Raw genomic sequence first — 18,040 nt, forward strand, 5'->3', positions numbered from 1 at the left:
GCAATGAGCCAATACAACTGTAAATCTTCCAGAAATTCCCCATGGTTCAACTCAACAGAGGCAATTCTTTACTTCCCAGACCCTATCCCTCATCTTCAGATAATCATCCCATTAATTGGCATACAAAGGCTTTCTGTCATGCTGCTAAAAGAAATGGAATGCAACTGTTCCATGATCCTTTTCAGCAACCTTTGACAATTAAGAGACTGAATTATTCATGTGTGGTTTTAACAGAAGAACCATTTTTAAGTTTGCATACAACTCCACTGCTCAAACAGCGAGCAAAACCAAAACTGTTTGATCCCAGTGTAAACAAAGTTTCTGCTCATTTGCTGTTGTTGTAGCATCTGATACAACTTGTTCACTCTGTAACTGAGGTAACAAGGGTTTAAGGGTACTATTGTATCACAGTATCACCAGGGTTGGAAGAGACCTCATAGATCATCAAGTCCAACCCTTTACCACAGAGCTCAAGGCCAGACCATGGCACCAAGTGCCACGTCCAGTCCTGCCTTGAACAGCTCCAGGGACGGCGACTCCACCACCTCCCCGGGCAGCCCATTCCAGTGTCCAATGACTCTCTCAGGGAAGAACTTTCTCCTCACCTCCAGCCTAAATTTTCCCCTGGCGCAGCCTGAGGCTGTGTCCTCTTGTTCTGGTGCTGGCCACCTGAGAGAAGAGAGCAACCTCCTCCTGGCCACAACCTCCCCTCAGGTAGTTGTAGACAGCAATAAGGTCACCCCTGAGCCTCCTCTTCTCCAGGCTAACCAATCCCAGCTCCCTCAGCCTCTCCTCGTAGGGCTGTGCTCAAGGCCTCTCCCCAGCCTCATTGCCCTTCTCTGGACATGCTCAAGCATCTCAACATCCCTTTTAAATTGGGGAGCCCAGAACTGAACACAGGACTCAAGGTGTGGTCTAACCAGTGCAGAGTACAGGGGCAGAATGACCTCCTTGCTCCTGCTGACCACACAATCATGTGCTATAATGTGCCATGCATTTTCCTACTTTTCCTACTTTAAAATAAGGTAGATTTTAAGTTGCCTGCAATTACTTATGTTATTTACAACTATTGCACGTCCTAGGTCTGTGTAATGCACATAATTACATATAGTTTCATGCAAGTTCATAGAATCACAGAATGATAAAATCAACCAGGTTGGAAGAGACCTCCAATATCATCCAGGCCAACCTAGCACCCAGCTCTAGCCAAGCAACTAGACCATGGCACTAAGTGCCTCATCCAGGCTTTTCCTGAACACCTCCAGACACGGTGACTCCACCACCTCCCTGGGCAGCCCATTCCAATGCCAATCACTCTCTCTGGCAACAACTTCCTCCTAACATCCAGCCTAGACCTCCCCCAGTACAACTTGAGACTGTGTCCCCTTCTTCTGTTGTTGGTTGCCTGGCAGAAGAGACCAACGCCACCTGGCTACTGCCTCCCTTCAGGTAGTTGTGGAATCATAGAATGATAGAATCAACCATTTTGGAAGAGACCTCCAAGATCATCCAGTACAACCTATCACCCAGCCCTAGTCAATCGACCAGACCATGGCCCTAGTCAACCAGACCATGTAGTTGTAGACAGCAATGAGGTCTCCCCTGAGCCTCCTCTTCTCCAGGCTAAACACCCCCAGCTCCCTCAGCCTCTCCTCATAGGGTTTGTGTTCCAGGCCCTTCACCAGCCTTGTTGCCCTTCTCTGGACACATTCCAGTATCTCAACATCTCTCTTGAATTGAGGAGCCCAGAAGTGGACACATTATTTTGACATATTCATTTAACAGGGTTCAATCCAGACAGCTGTTTTTTCCCCCCTCTGTGTCAGTAAGCAGCACAACCATAGAAAGGATGGGATTTACAGAGACACATGATCATTTCATTCAAGATGGGAAAAACACCGATGACACCTGCTTTATATTTAGGCTGCAAAATAGACTGAAGACAACTGAAAGGTTTCAGAAGGGGAAGCAGGCCTCCTATGTAGAAAAATAAATGCACTTTTGGTACATTGCAATGCACATTTTATAAATCAAGCTTTTGCTCCCTGCTCTAAACTGAATTACAAGCAGATAATCCGTACGAGAAAAAACGATCTAGTGAAATGCCATTGCAATCTTTTTCCTCCAAGTGTTATTTTGGGTACCAAGAAATTCTATTTAAGCTGTTTTTTTATTACATTAAACATGTATTTGAGCTGTCAGGGCTGTTGTATGCTATTATTCTTTTAGGCTGCTACTAGACAATAAAGCTGCAGATAGGAACCAAATACTAACGGGTCATGACTGGTTACATGTAAAATGTGGATCAGGCTGATCAATGGGCCTTTGGCTTCAAAAGCTAAGCTGAAGTTCAAGGAAGGAAAAAGATAACAGTCCTTCCAACAGTTTGCCCATATCTCATCAAAGTGGAAGGCATTTGGGACTCAACTCCAGTCTTAATACAGCTGCCAGTTAGAAAAAAATGTTATTCTTGCTTCTCAAACTCCAAGATGGAAATTTGCATCTGTCTTTTTCTTCCAAAAGGATGCTTCTGTTACAGTTCCATACACTTAAATTTACATCCTGATGTTATTTTCAATATCAGAAGCTTTATTTTTCTTCTCTGTCCTTAATTATTTAATATCTTTTAGCAGCATGCTGAAAACTCTGGGCTCTTCAATTCAAGAGAGATGTTGAGATACTGGAACGTGTCCAGAGAAGGGCAGCAAAGCTGGTGAGGGGTCTGGAGCACAGCCCTGTGAGAAGAGGCTGAGGGAGCTGGGGGTGTGCAGCCTGCAGAAGAGGAGGCTCAGGGCAGACCTCATTGATGTCTACAACTAACTGAAGGGAGGCTGCAGCCAGGTGGGGTTGGTCTCTTCTGCCAGGCAAGCAGCAACAGAATGAGGGGACACAGTCTCAAGTTGTGTCGAGGGAGGTTTAGGCTGTGAGGAGGAAGTTCTTCCCAGAGTGAGTGATTGGCATTGGAATGGGCTGCCCAGGGAGGTGGTGGAGTTGCCATCGCTGGAGGTGTTGAAGCAAAGCCTGGCTGAGGAACTTAGTGCCATGGTCTGGTTGATTGGCTAAGGCTGGGTGCTAGGTTGGACTGGATGAGCTTGGAGGTCTCTTCCAACCTGATTGATTCTATTCTATGAATTGTCAGTCGGTTACTGTAGAGATTAATTGTTACAGACGTGGGTTTACAATCATTATTCTTCTAGCATCTGTTCACATGCCTTGAACTCTGTGTCCTACTGGCTTGGATTTTTGTGTTGCTTTTTGTTGTTGTTGTTTTCCTCTCCATTTACGCAATTGCTTTTCATTTTTGTTTTTCCTCAAGCTCCTTTCACCCAGGCTGCACAGCTCTGAAAGTAATCTCATTCAGGCTGATTCAGTTCTCGTTTCTGTTCAATTTAAAGCTATTTTCTTTGGCTCACAGCAGAACACTGCACGGTCTCTCACTGAGTTATTGAGGATTTTCACCCCATATCAGCAGCTCATCAGCAATTACTTTTCTGCACACAGATCCTTAAAGATCCAGGACATGATGATTTGTTACACTTTCTGTGCTGAAACAATCTTGAAAGAAGACTCCTTAAACAAGTTTCTACCAGAAAAGGAGTGGAAAGATGAGAACTTCTAATAATGGTAGAGTCTTCACTTCCACCTCGAAAACTGAATATAGTCACACTTTTATGTCCAGGCACTATGAAAGTGTACACTTACTGCCTGTATTTAAATCTCTGGATGTATTAAAATCCTCAGCTTGCCTGACCTTAATATTATGATCCTCCTATAAAGTAACCATTCGGCTTTTATTTTGGCTTTACAGCATCTGATGTTAGGTTGGGAGAAAGTTGCCTTTGATTTGTTTCATAGAATCATAGAATCAACCAGGTTGGAAGAGACCTTCAAGATCAGCCAGGCCAACTTAGCACCCAGCTCTAGGCAAGCAACTAGAACATGGCACTAAGTGCCTCAGCCAGGCTTTGCTTCAACATCTCCGGGAATGGTGCCTCCACCACCTCCCTGGGCAGCCCATTCCAATGCCAATCACTCTCTCTGCCCATAACTTCCTCCTAACATCCAGCCTAGACCTCCCCTGCCACAACTTGAGACTGTGTCCCCTTGTTCTGTTGCTGGTTGCCTGGGAGAAGAGCCCAACCCCACCTGGCTACAGCCTCCCTTCAGGTAGTTGTAGGCAGCAATGAGGTCTGCCCTGAGCCTCCTCCTCTCCAGGCTGCACACCCCCAATGATTCTATGATTTCAGAAAGTGGAGGGCTGAAGTGCACAGGTACAACTATGATATCAACCTGGCTTCTGTGGCAGGTTTGGAATCCAGTTGCCTGAGGCCCTGGTACCCCAGCTCAAGAATCGTGTACCACGCTGACAGAAGAGGCTTCTCCTATCCCTTCACTATTTTCCTTCATAGTCGTCACTGTCCTTCAGTCATACCCTCTGGAGTTGCTTTCCATCCAGTTGGGTAATTCTCTGAAAATATGGTGTTAAATCACTCGTCTGGACTATATTTCTCCTTGACCTGCTGTGTTTTTATTCCTCCAGCATTTACTGACTGATAGCTAATCTCTGTGTTAACCCTTCTAAAAGCAGCTGGAATGGCAGTAACTGTACCACCTGCTGTTAGGCTAGGGACTCTGTGATTACATTGCATTCCATTTCAGTCTCTGTTTCAAATTCAGCTTTAGATTGATTGTTTTCCAGTACCACTAGTCTGCTGCAGAACCTTAGCTTTTAAAGGTGCTAAACTACAGCAGTATTTATTAACCTACAGCAGTATTTATTATAAAGCATACTAAAAAAGATCTTTTCATCTAGATTAATTTGCTTGGAGAAACTTTGTGGAAGCAAAACAGACCTGCCAGCAACATCTTAGCTAGCTTAAGTGCTAGCTCATGGCATTTGTGCCATGCAGATACAGTTCTGTTTTCAGGGGTTTCTGGTTTCTCAGCTTTGTCATCCAGATGCAAAGTCTTGACTTAGTGACATATTCAGTATGTCACACTTTGTTGCTCTAGGACTATTTGAATGTTCCATGATTGTCTTTCCCTTTCAAACATAAGAATTCTTATGCTTTTATCCTATTTCTTCTTATATTTTTTTAGCATCTGATATGCCATTTCTAAATAGAACCATAGAATCAAGCAGGTTGGAAGAGACCTCTGAGATCATCCAGTCCAACCTAGCACCCAGCCTTGTCCAATCAACCAGACCATGGCACCAAGTGCCTCATCCAGGCTTTGCTTCAACACCTCCAGGGACACCGACTCCGTCACCTCCCTGGGCAGCCCATTCCAATGCCAATCACTCTCTCTGCCAACAACTTCCTCCTAACATCCAGCCTAGACCTCCCCTGGCACAACTTGAGACTGTGTCCCCTTGTTCTGTTGCTGCTTGCCTGGCAGAAGAGAGCAACCCCACCTGGCTGCAGCCTCCCTTCAGTTAGTTGTAGACAGCAATGAGGTCATCCCTGAGCCTCCTCTTCTCCAGGCTGCACACTCCCAGCTCCCTCAGCCTCTCCTCACAGGGCTGTGCTCCAGGCCCCTCACCAGCTTTGTCACCATTCTGCTTTTTTCCTTTCAGAAGCATAACTTCCACCATCCCTGAAAGTAACTTTCTATTCTCTAAAGTTAAGCTTACTTGGATCCAAAAATCACTTATTCAACAAAACGTTCAGGTCTATCTGGTAATTCTCTTATTCCTGTGACTCTGCTCTACAGCATACACTATGACACAACAATCAGCTCTCTTGACTGTCACCTAGTTTCTTTGAAACTAGGTAACCTTTACTTTCCTGATTAAACCCCAAATGCCTTTTTTCTGCCTACCTTTGTATTCCTTCTGATGTACAATGCTGAGCTCTATTGCTCCTGCATCCACTGCCTATTATGCTGAGTGTATTCTCTCATTTGCCCTTCTCTGCACTCAAATTGTTCTTTGCTATCATTTGCTCAAAGAGTTGTCTGAAAGAAAACAAAGGGTTCAGAATTTAATGTAATAGGTCCATTTTCTTCAGAAACCCCAAGAAGTTTTGGTCATTCAAAACAAATAACTAGTAGAGAGAGAGAGAGCAGGTATATGAAATTTCTCTTTCCAACTTTTTATTGAACTTCACTGCCACACTCCTGCCCCAAAGAATTCTCATTCCTTAGAAGATTTTTTCACATTTAAACCAAAAATAGTTACCAACCTGAGTATCATGAAACAATGAGGCAGCAGTGTGCCCAGGTGGCCAGGAGAGCCAATGGCATCCTGGCCTGGATTAGGAACAGTGTGGCCAGCAGGACAAGGGAGGTTATTCTGCCCCTGTACTTAGCACTGGTCAGGCCACACCTTGAATCCTGTGTCCACTTCTGGGCTTCTCAATTCAAGGGAGATGCTGAGGTGCTGGAACGTGTCCAGAGAAGGGCAACAAAGCTGGTGAGGGGTCTGGAGCACAGCCCTGTGAGGAGAGTCTGAGGGAGCTGGGAGTGTGCAGCCTGCAGAAGAGAAGGCTCAGGGCAGAGCTCATTGCTGTCTACAATTACCTGAAGGGAGGCTGTAGCCAAGTGGGGGTTGGTCTCTTTTGCCAGGCAACCAGCAACAGAACAAGGGGACACAGTCTCAAGTTGTGGCAGGGGAGGTTTAGGCTGGATATCAGGAGGAAGTTGTTGGCAGAAAGAGTGATTGTCATTGGAATGGGCTGCCCAGGGAGGTGGTGGAGTTGCTGTCCCTGGAGGTGTTCAAGAGATGCTTGGCTGGGGCACTTAGTGCCATGATCTAGTTGATTGGCTACAGCCGGGTGCTAGGTTGGACTGGCTGAGCCTGGAACTCATTGGTTGATTCTATTAATCTAAACAACTAGTGGAGAGAGACCAGATATCTGAAATTTCTCTTTCCAACTTTTTACTGAACTTCACCACCACCCTGCCCTGCCCCAAAGAATTCTCATTCCTTAGAAGATTTTTTTGACATTTAAACCAAACAAAAATTTACCAGCCTGAGTTTCATGAAACTTCACAACAGGGTAATCTTAGCAGTGTCATCATAAATGCTGTGGCCAGCAGGAGCAGGAAGGTCATTGTGCCCCTGTACTCTGCACTGGTTAGACCACACCTTGAGTCCTGTGTTCAGTTCTGGGCTCCCCAATTTAAAAGGGATGTTGAGATGCTTGAGCATGTCCAGAGAAGGGCGACAAGGCTGGGGAGAGGCCTTGAGCACAGCCCTACGAGGAGAGGCTGAGGGAGCTGGGATTGGTTAGCCTGGAGAAGAGGAGGCTCAGGGGTGACCTTATTGCTGTCTACAACTACCTGAGGGGTGGTTGTGGCCAGGAGGAGGTTGCTCTCTTCTCTCAGGTAGCCAGCACCAGAACAAGAGGACACAGCCTCAAGCTACATCAGGGGAAATTTAGGCTGGAGGTGAGGAGAAAGTTCTTCCCTGAGAGAGTCATTGGACACTGGAATGGGCTGCCCGGGGAGGTGGTGGAGTCGCCGTCCCTGGAGCTGTTCAAGGCAGGACTGGACGTGGCACTTGGTGCCATGGTCTGGCCTTGAGCTCTGTGGTAAAGGGTTGGACTTGATGATCTGTGAGGTCTCTTCCAACCTTGATGATACTGTGATACTGTGATAACTAGTGCTTCACTTCATCCCATTACAAGGCATCAGCTCCATTCTCCATTTAGCTCGAGTGCTGGCAGACGTCATTGCTGCACGTACCCACATTTCAGCACCATACAATGCAACCTCCTACACTTTCTAACCATCTTTACAATATGCTCATTTACTCCCTTAATACAGCTTAGAAATGAAAAATAAATGCTGTGAGTGGGAGTAGTTCTACTAATTTATTGCAATGAAATAATACTCTAATGCATTGTAATACATTTTTAAAATGTGATTTTCATATTCATACAGACAATAACTGTCAGGATGTTTTAACAGACTCCTGATCTCTTTCAGCACATTCTCTTTTTTTAAGATACATGAACACAAGCATCCTGGCTTGCATTTTGAAACCTTGGCTTCTAGGGACTGAGTGAGACACTTGGTCTCAAAATCTCTAAACCGGCTTCTGAGCATCCTCTGAGCATTGAAACAAAAGTCCTCTGAGTACTAAGGAAGCACTATCCAAAATTAAGTTAATTTCTGACCCCTGTCTCAGAGCACTGGGATTGAAAGGAAAAGGAAAAGGGTGAAAAGGAAAGGGAAAGGGGAAGGGAAATAGAAAGGGGGGGGAAGGAAAAGGGAAGGGGAAGGGAAAAGGGAAGGGAAATGGAAAAGGGAAGGGGAAGGGAAGGAGAAGGGAAAAGGAAAAGGGAAAGGGAATGGAAAAGGGGAAGGGAAGGGTAGAAGGAAAGAGGAAGGAAAATGAAAAGGGGAAGGAAAAGGGGAAGGGAAAGGGGAAGGGAAAGGGGAAGGAAAAGGGAAAAGGAAAGGGGAAGGAGAATGGAAAGGGGAAGAGAAAGGGGAAGGGAAAGGGGAAGAGAAAGGGGAAGGGAAAGGGGAAGGGAATGGGAAAAGGAAAGAGGAAAAGGAAGAAGAATGGAAAGGGGAAGAGAAAGTGAAAGGAAAATGGAAAGGGGAAGGAAAATGGAAAGGAGAAGGAAAAGGGGAAGAGGAAGGAAAAGGGGAAGGGGAAGGAAAATGGGAAGGGAAATGGAAAGGGGAAGGGAAAGGGGAAGGCAATGGGAGAGGGGAAGGAGAAGGGAAAGGGAAGGAAATCCTGTCCCTCTGTGTACCTTCCCTCCAACTTTTCCAGCTGTAGAGTCATGTTTCGATATTTTCTCTGCTTTTGTGGGGGTTTTATGCAGTTTCCCCATTTTCATGCTACCTCACAGTTTTACTACATGATATGTTCTCACTCCAAGGGTCTATTAAAGTCTAAGTTAAGAGTGAATCTCTAATTTATAAGTGCACTCTAGGATGGAGTTAACTTGTTCATCATCTACTGTTTGATACCATCTCCATCCAATTCTCTACCAGGAAGCAGAGCATGTGAATGTAGAGGCATAAGTCCATTCACCACTGCTACTCGATTTCACACTACTTAAATGCTAATGCTCTCTGTTCTCCCAACAATGCAGCCTGTCTGCCTCCCTGTCTGCATCACTAATAGGAAGCATGTACTTCCTATTTACCTTTCTGTCCCCAAAAGAAACCTTTTTCATTACTTCTCTGACTTCTGTTTTGTACAAGCCTATTCCTGCTGTCTGAGGATTGTTTGTCTACATGTCTGCAACTTAAATGCTACTGCTCACTAGAATCACTAAAGGTCCTACAGGAAGGGAGCTCACAATTCCCTCCAATCAGAAATATTCACAATGATATTTAATACTCACAAGTGTCTAAGCTTGTTTAGGATCTCTGAGGATCAATCGCCACAGAATAGTGGAAGCTGAGTTTATACTCACATTCAGTGTCTGGAGTGTGGCTTCCACAAAGCAAGTATCACAGTCTCACAGTATCATCAGGGTTGGAAGAGACCTCACAGATCATCAAGTCCAACCCTTTACCACAGAGCTCAAGGCCAGACCATGGCACCAAGTGCCACGTCCAATCCTGCCTTGAACAGCTCCAGGGACGGCGACTCCACCACCTCCCCGGGCAGCCCATTCCAGTGTCCAATGACTCTCTCAGGGAAGAACTTTCTCCTCACCTCCAGCCTAAGTCTCCCCTGGCGCATCCTGAGGCTGTGTCCTCTCCACCTGAGAGAAGAGAGCAACCTCCTCCTGGCCACAACCACCCCTCAGGTAGTTGTAGACAGCAATAAGGTCTCCCCTGAGCCTCCTCTTCTCCAGGCTAAGTCAAAGGGTAAACAGAGCTAAACAGGGTAAGAAGGAGTTGTATGTCTACAACACCTTGAGTCCTGTGTCCAGTTCTGGGCTCCTCAATTCAAGAGAGATGTTGAGGTACTCAAACACGTCCAGAGAAGGGTGACAAAGCTGGTGAGGGGTCTGGAGCACAGCCCTGTGAGGAGAGGCTGAGGGAGCTGGGGATGTGCAGCCTGCAGAAGAGGAGGCTCAAGGCAGACCTCATTGCTGTCTGCAACTACCTGAAGGGACGTTGTAGCCAGGTGGGGGTTGGTCTCTTCTGCCAGGCAAGCAGCAACAGAACAAGGGGCCACAGTCTCAAGTTGTGCCAGGGGAGGTCTAGGCTGGATGTTAGGAGGAAGTTGTTGGCAGAGAGAGTGATTGTCATTGGAATGGGCTGCCCAGAGAGGTGGTGGAGTCACTGCCCCTGGAGGTGTTGAAGCAAAGGCTGGATGAGGCACTTAGTGCCATGGTCTGGTTGATTGGTTAGAGCTGGGTGCTAGCTTGGCCTGGATGATCTTGGAGGTCTGTTCCAACCTGCTCGATTCTATGATTCTATGAACATTAGGGAGACAGGATTTTCATGCCTGAAAGTGTCAGTCTTCTGTTTGACAACTCTATCAAAGTTTTGTTTTGATAATGTTGCATAAAGAATCCAGGTTCTCTGCACTAATGAAACCTCCTAAGCTGACAGACATGACACTGTAATTAAAATCTCATACCTTGTGCACTGTGAACTTCATACTCTCCCTCTAAATACTGTTATATCTCTAAAGACAAAGGTTAGGAGTTGTTTTCATAGAGCTGATAGCACAGCAAGGTATGTCCAAAGGCACAGCAATTTCATTTGAGACATGTTCTGTCTCTAAACTTACACACGAGTTCTGATGTTACAGCATCACTTCCAAGAGGGAGCAAATGCAGAATCTCATGAGCAACTACTATACACAAACCTGTTTCCACAAGCTCACCTGAGGCATTGTGCCTATCAGGGAAGCTCTTGGGAGCTTTGCAAGTACACTGCCCTCCCATAACCTCTGCTGAGTACACCAGTATCTTTGAAAGCTTTCAAGATGATAGGGAGTTACATAAATGCCAAGTACTCTAACATGTAAAAAATCAAAGGTCATCTAAAGAAATGTTCTGCTGCTAAGGGATGAATAATCCCGAGGTTAGAACATGCTCTCTCAGTTTTTAGTAAGACATGAAAGTGCTACTGCTTGATGAAAGCACAGGGGACATGTACCCATCTATGGTTAGCATCAACCATGTGTCCCATCAAAATCTGGCATGTCAGCTGGTGACAAACTTACCTTGATCAGTGTCAATACAGCATTTGGTTTACTATTGACAGCCCTGAAATCTTTCCTGTTCAAGTGAAGAGCAGGTATTTTACACTTGCACCAGTCTGACTGAGCAAAACTACCAAGCATCTCTAGCAGCGAGAGAGAGAAAGAGATACATAGACAGGTAATCAAGTCACAGAATCATAGGATCATAGAATGGTTCAGGTTGGAAGGGACCTCGAGGATCAGCCAGTTCCAGCCCTTTGCCACAAGGAGGGACACCTCCCACTAGAACAGGTTGCTCAAGGCCTCATCCAGTCTGGCCTTGAACACCTCCAGGGAGATTGTGGAGCACAGAATCACCCAATGTGATCAAAGATCACATTGGGTGATTCTGTGCTCCACAATCTCCCTGGGCAACCTGTGCCAGTGTCTCAGCACCCTCACTGCAAACAACCCTTTCCTAACATCTAGTTTCAATCTCCCCTCTGCCAGTTTAAACCCATTCCCCCTTGTCCTGTCATTACAAGACCTTGTCAATAGTCCCTCCCCAGCCTTCCTGCAGGTCCCCTTGTCATGGAAGGGAGCAGAGCCCTCTTGCAAAGGTCCCATTTGTGCACAGGGTCATGGCTCACATGAAGGCCAGCCATCGCAAAATCAAACCACTGCTTTCTATGTGCTGTCCCAGCAGCTACAGAGCCTCTGAGAAGATTTCTCCCCCAGAGGGGCAAAAGGTAAAAACAGGCTATGTTTTGGAGTAGAAGACCTTGGTTCCCATCACCTGATGAACATCTACTGGGGGCTGACCCCTGGGTGGTTGTCATGGAAGGGAGCAGAGCCCTTTTGCCCTATTGCAGAGTTTTCATTTATACACAAAATTGTGGCTCAGAGGCCTTCCATCGAAAAAGTCAAACCAATATTTCCTATCTGCTTGCACTGATGTAGCTGCTGTTCCAGCAGACGTACAGGCCTTGGGAGAATCTCTCTCTCAGAGAAACAAAAGGCATAAACATAGAATCATAGAATCATAGAATCAACCAGGTTGGAAGAGACCTCCAAGATCATCCAGTCCAACCTAGCACCCAGCCCTAACCAATCAACCAGACCATGGAACCAAGTGCCTCATCCAGTCTTTTCTTAAAGACCTCCAGGGACGGTGACTCCACCACCTCCCTGGGCAGCCCATTCCAATGGGAAATCACTCTCTCTGTGAAGAACTTCCTCCTAACATCCAGCCTAGACCTGCCCTGGCACAACTTGAGACTGTGTCCCCTTGTTCTATTGCTGGTTGCCTGGGAGAAGAGCCCAACCCCACCTGGCTACAATGCCCCTTCAGGTAGTTGTAAGGTTCGAATTCTCAGACATGGTGACCACCTGACAAACACCTGCTGAGGGCTGACCCCTGGGTGGTTCCATAAGTTGGTTTTTGGTGAGAATTAGCCAATTGTATAAGTTGATTACAACTTTGTACCAATCTGTAAAGCTAACGTAAGTCTGCCTGAGTTGGCTGAACACACCTCTTCTAAAATACTATAAAAAATATACCCCCTTGCACCCCTTGCAACTTAACTGAACTTAACCTACGAGCCCCTCGCTCTCTACCCTGCTCTACTTGCACCTCTCTTGCTCAATACCCTGCTCGCTGATTACACACGCACACACCCGCGGCATTCGCACCGCAAACAACCAGCTCAAGACAGCACCGTTCCAGGCAGGGGCCTGTCTTGGGTTCAAATGCAGGTTCCCAGAGACTCTAATAAATTTAGTAGACCCAATGACAATTTATAGAATTTATAGAGTGCCCTCCCCTCTTCCCCCTCCTTTTCCCAAAAGACAGGGAGAGAGAGAAAGGAAAGGACACCCAAATAAATCAATCTCACTCAATTTGGAAGTTAAAAAAAGGAAAAGTTTAACAATAACTTAGAAAGGGTATTGGAGGTAGGGGAGTTTACAAAGGATAAGGAAGGGAAAACAGCAAAATACAAAAAGAGATGGATACAACCCGAGCAATGTGATGGTGTCTCTGCCTCGTGGCTGCCACGGGGTGTGCTGGTATGCAGTGTGAGTGTGTGTGGTCAAGAGTGAGCGCAGGAAAAGAGAGGAAGAGATAGGAGACTCCTGTCTCTTTTATACCACAGGAAGTGGGGGGGGAGTGGGCTAACCATCACCTGGAGTGTGGCCCACCCCTGGGGAGGGGCCAAGACCCCCAGGGTCAGGTTCAGGGTTACTCCCCCAGGAGTGTTAACCCTATACAGGGCCTGATCCTTACGAGCCCTGGGAGTCAGCCTTCAGCTCAACCGGACCCGCGGAGCCTCAGACAACGGCGCCTTAAAATTCATAAAGACTTTGAAACTTTTCTGAACTGCATTTGAACAGTGAGTAACTGACAAGAACTTAATTTAAAGGCTGAATAATCTCTCAAGCTTCAGTGAAATCTCTAAAAAAAAATCACAGACTCTCTCCCTAAATCCTGGCATTTTCAAGCCACAAATTCTCTTTCTAAATTCTTTTACAAACTGTTGCTAAATTCCTGATTTCTTGTACATAAATCACTCTGTGATTTAATTCGCAACCCGCATAGAAAGAACTTAGGTGGGATAACTGTAAATAAGTTTGGGGAAGGGGATTTCTGGTGTATATAATAGTAAATCATTTATACCTTTTATAGAATCATAGACTTATAGAATCAACCAGGTTGGAAGAGACCTCCAAGATCATCCAGTCCAACCTATCATCCAGCCCTACCCAATCAACTAGACCATGGCACTAAGTGCCTCATCCAGTCTTTATAAACATCAGTCTCCCATATCATTTCCCCCAAACCTCCCCCTCTAACAAACTTTCCCATCCACGACAGTGGTCCTACAGGTTGTTTTGGGTAAGAATTGTCCAATTGTCTGAATTGATTAGAACTCTGTACCCATCTGTAAAATTAATGTAAAACCACCTGAACTGGCTGAGCACATCTCTTTGGAACACTATAAAATGCTGCACTAGCCTTAATTGTATCACAGTATCACAGTATTATCAGGGTTGGAAGAGACCTCACAGATCATCAAGTCCAACCCTTTACCACAGAGCTCAAGGGCAGACCATGGCACCAAGTGCCACGTCCAGTCCTGCCTTGAACAGCTCCAGGGACGGCGACTCCACCACCTCCCCGGGCAGCCCATTCCAGTGTCCAATGACTCTCTCAGGGAAGAACTTTCTCCTCATAGTATCATAGTATCATCAGGGTTGGAAGAGACCTCACAGATCATCGAGTCCAACCCTTTACCACAGAGCTCAAGGCTAGACCATGGCACCAAGTGCCACGTCCAACCTTGCCTTAAAGTGCCCCAGGGACGGCGACTCCACCACCTCCCCGGGCAGCCCATTCCAGTGTCCAATGACTCTCTCAGTGAAGAACTTTCTCCTCACCTCCAGCCTAAATCTCCCCTGGCACAGCCTAAGGCTGTGTCCTCTTGTTCTGGTGCTGGCCACCTGAGAGAAGAGAGCAACCTCCTCCTGGCCACAACCACCCCTCAGGTAATTGTAGACAACAATAAGGTCACCCCTGAGCCTCCTCTTCTCCAGGCTAACCAATCCCAGCTCCCTCAGCCTCTCCTCATAGGGCTTGTGCTCAAGGCCTCTCCCCAGCCTCGTCGCCCTTCTCTGGACACGCTCAAGCATCTCAACGTCCCTTTTAAACTGGGGAGCCCAGAACTGAACACAGGACTCAAGGTGTGGTCTAACCAGTGCAGAGTACAGGGGCAGAATGACCTCCCTGCTCCTGCTGACCACAACATTCCTGATGCAGGAATTGAGCACCTTCCCTGCTCTCCTTCTGAATGACACCCTGCCTGCACACGCATCGCTCGGCGTGCGCACCGCAGCGTTAAAGTTATGGCCAGCTCGGATGTCACAGCAGCACCCGACCCGCGTCAGCCTCGGAAAGCCTGCGCTCAGCTCAGCCCAGACTCGCAGAGGCTTGAACAACACACCTGAAATTCATAATACTCTGAAACTCTTCTGAATTGCATTTGGACAGTGAGTAACTGAACTCTTTATTTAGAGACTGAATAATCTCTCAAGACTCAAATGAACTCTCTTAAAATCACAGACTCTCTTCATTTTAGCCATTCTCTATTTTAATCTGCAACCGCGAACCAAGAACTTAGGTGGGATAGCTATAAATCAATTTGGGGAAGGGGATTTCTACTGTTTAGTAATAAATCATTTAAATTTCTTTCTTATAAATCAGCCTCGCATGTTATTCCCCAAAATTCCCCTAAACTCTGTTCTGCAACACCCCTTCAGACACTGGACAGCCACTATAAGTCTCCTTGAAGCCTTCTCTTTTCCACGCTGAAGAGACTCAACTCTTGGAGCCTGTCACAGTATCACAGTATCATCAGGGCTGGAAGAGACCTCACAGATCATCAAGTCCAACCCTTTACCACAGAGCTCAAGGCTAGACCATGGCACCAACAGCAGAGCTGCTGCAGCCCTCTGATCATCCTTCTGGCTTCCTCTGGACTGGCAGGCCATTTCTCTGCCTTTTTCTAGTCCTATTGCACGTTTCTATATCGATGAGAATAAACACGTTTTGCATTAACAGTCCTTGTTTAGTTCAGTTATGCACATCTCCTTTATATTTCAATATCTTGCTTCATTTAGAATTGAACAGAATCGAATCGAATCTCATCTAATTGAATCAACCAGGTTGAAAGAAACGTCTTCCAACCCTCAACATCTTGTGATCCTCATAGAGTCATCATAGAATCAACCAGGTTGGAAGAGACCTCCAAGATCATCCAGTCCAACCTAGCACCCAGCCCTAGACAATCAACCAGACCATGGCACTAAGTGCCTCATCCAGGCTTTCCTTGAACAACTCCAGGGATGGCAACTCCACTACCTCCCTGGGCAGCCCATTTGAATGCTGTGATGGTTTGGGTGTTCCCTGCCCCCCCACACTTTAGAAATCACCCAGACTAGACTCAGCCAGCTCTGGAAATTGAATGAAGCTTATATTTACAGCTTAGCACAATAGACAAGCAGATAGTTACAGTATAGACAGTTATAGACAGAAATAGACAAGGTAAAATGTAATACAGAAACACAACAGCCCTCCCAGACACCTGAGTCCCCAGGAGGGGCTCCCAACCACCCCTGCACCTTCCCCCTACCCCTCTCAACCTTACCCCAGTCCCAGGAAGAATGGAGGTTTGACCAGGGGGTTAGGAAGCAAAGTGGATTAGTCCAAAATGGAGGGTGAGGTTAGAGAGATGCAGCTCAGCCAGCAGCCCAAGCGAGAGAGGTGCCGAGTGTCTTATCTATGTTTTGACTTATATTTTTATACATCTCAGCAACCCTATGAGGGAAATAGACATCACCCTTGTTTCCCTTTCACAGCCTGTGATCTAGTCCCTCTCACCAAAACATTCTAGCCTGCTTCAAACTAGCACAAATGCAATCACTCTCTCTGTGAAGAACTTCCTCCTAATATCAAGCTTATACCTCCCCTGGCACAAGGTAATCTAAGAGAGCTGCTACAGGAAGGTTCCTTTCAATCCTTATCAAACATCTCTGTGTTTTCATGCTACACCCTTTCTGTAATTCAGCTGAATTCATGTTTATGCCCATGCTTATTGCCCTCTCAAAATCCTTATGAAGTACCACCAGTGAAGATAAAATAACCTCTAGGTATTTAAAATCATATCTGCCAGTTCTCCATTACTGCACATTGTGCTTCTTCCAAAGGCAGCTGCATTACTATAGACACTTGTGTGTGTGAAGTGATAGGGAGGTTTCTATGGTGATTACTCTTTTTAATTGAAAACTCTATAGGAACAACTTGTTTCCTGTGCAGTGTGCAGTTTGCATTTGTCCCCTAGGAATCTGGACTTGCTCAGGGTGAGCTGTAAATTCATGTCATTCCAGGAAGACACAATCTTTGTCTGGGGGGGAGGTTGGGATACCAAGGGGAGTCTTGGCAACATTTATAAACATAATAAAATGTGTTTATACATTTATGCAACTAGACTATCTGCTTAGTTCATTGTCAGGTAAAAGTTTTATGCTTCAAATGAAAAGGGAGGTGTTAAAAATAAAGTTTCCAGAAAGACACAATCTGTGTCTGGGTGGTGGGAAACCAAGGGGAGTCTTGGAAATGTTTCTAAACATAATTAAATGTAGAATCATAGAATCAGTCAGGGTTGGAAGGGACCACAAGGAGCAGCCAGTTCCAACTCCCCTGCCATGGGCAGGGACACCCTACCCTAGATCAGGCTGGCCACAGCCTCATTCAGCCTGGCCTTAAACACCTCCATCCATGGGGCCTCAACCACCTCCCTGGACAACCCATTCCAGTCTCTCACCACTCTCCTGCTCAACAACTTCCTCCCCACATCCAGCCTGAATCTCCCCACCTCCAACATCATCCAGTCCAACCTAGCACCCAGCCCTACACAATCAACCAGACCATGGCACTAAGTGCCTCAGCCAGGCTTTGTTTCAACAGCTCCAGGGACAGTGACTCCACCACCTCCCTGGGCAGCCCATTCCAATGCCAATCACTCTCTCTGGCAACAACTTCCTCCTAACATCCAGCCTGTACTTCCCCCGGCACAACTGTGTCCCCTTGTTCTCTTGGTGGTTGCCTGACAGAAAAGACCAACCCCTACCTGGCTACAGTCTCCCTTCAGGTAGTTGTAGACAGCAATGAGGTCACCCCTGAGCCTCCTCTTCTCTAGTCATTTTACCCAGGTGCTCCACTGGCACACATCCTTCTCTGTGTCCTAATGTTACCCCTCTTGCTCTCTTACTTGAAATCACCCAGTGCTGCCCAAACCCCAGCAACCTGCATTTACAGAAAAACAACTAACCAACCAACCAACCAACCAGCTGTCCTGGTAGGGTATAAATCCTGCCAGGCTGGTTTAACCCTTGCTCTCATCCTTCTGTTGCTGGGGCAATCCCAGGGAAGTT

General features: G+C 46.4%; 1 protein-coding gene across 5 annotated transcripts in view; it reads right to left on the bottom strand.

Moving 5' to 3' along the window:
• The window catches only part of CADM2 (cell adhesion molecule 2), an 871,614-nt gene that overhangs the window by 253,977 nt on the left and 599,597 nt on the right, over positions 1-18,040 (bottom strand). The window lies entirely within an intron of this gene.

Source organism: Pogoniulus pusillus, chromosome 12 (genome assembly GCF_015220805.1).
Source record: "Pogoniulus pusillus isolate bPogPus1 chromosome 12, bPogPus1.pri, whole genome shotgun sequence".
NCBI lineage: Eukaryota > Metazoa > Chordata > Aves > Piciformes > Lybiidae > Pogoniulus > Pogoniulus pusillus.